General features: G+C 41.7%; 1 non-coding gene across 1 annotated transcript; it reads left to right on the top strand.

Moving 5' to 3' along the window:
• Window positions 1–612: 612 nt before the first annotated feature.
• Trnat-cgu lies at window positions 613–684 on the top strand. Its single transcript has one exon. It is a non-coding gene; the product is annotated as a tRNA-Thr (tRNA).
• The last annotated feature ends 206 nt before the right edge of the window (window positions 685–890 follow it).

Below are 890 nucleotides of genomic sequence, written 5' to 3' on the forward strand. Positions count from 1 at the left end.
AATAGTGATTCTAGTTCTATCCTCACAATTTGCCATAGAGACAATATGAAACAATTCACAAAACAAGCTATTTAAACAGTCCTGTTTCTCCATGTAAAAAAACAAAACATTTCGTCCGCGCGCCTATTTTGTATTAACGTCTTGAAGGCCGAACTAAGGGTCATGATTATAGAACGGGCTCGTACGTAGGTATGCAATTTATTCTGAAAACATCGCGCATGCATAAGTAGTGCTAATGAATGAAGGGCTCACAAGCAGTACTTCGCGTATGCATTTGCGTATACATCAAGTTGTGTGGTTACGGGACGTCAATTGATGTACATCCACAAATTCCCTTACCTTGGTTCTATTATACGCTCTCTGCGTGATGGATAACCTGTAAAATGACCAGAATTGGTGTGTAAAGCTATGTCGAATTGAATTTCTTCGCTCAACTGAGCGGGAAATGAATGGATGGACGGATGGGCCATTTTCTGGGAGGGGGGCGTCCCGTCAAAAAGCATTTCATGCTTTGAATCGCAGCTCGAAACGATTTAAATTTTTTTAAGCTGTGGAAAAAGAAGTGTTTTTATAATGAGGTAGAGGTTATGCCACAGAACGCTCAAAACAACTGCCGTTATAGCTCAGTGGTAGAGCACTGGTCTCGTAAACCAGGGGTCGTGAGTTCAAACCTCACTGGCGGCATATTGTTTTGTTTTTTTTTAGTTTTGTGCCATAGTTCTGGCTTCTAGAAGTTGTGAAGCTGTCCATTCTCTCAGACGCCACACGGTTTCTCATTTTCCTATTGTTGCGATTCTGAACATCATCGTTTTTTATTGGAAGGTGTGCGTTCCAGCGTCGTCTTTGAAGTGCATTGCTCCACATCGATGCTGAAAGTTTTTCTTGCACTG

This window comes from Ixodes scapularis, unplaced genomic scaffold (genome assembly GCF_016920785.2).
Source record: "Ixodes scapularis isolate PalLabHiFi unplaced genomic scaffold, ASM1692078v2 ptg002371l_1__unscaffolded, whole genome shotgun sequence".
Lineage (NCBI taxonomy): Eukaryota > Metazoa > Arthropoda > Arachnida > Ixodida > Ixodidae > Ixodes > Ixodes scapularis.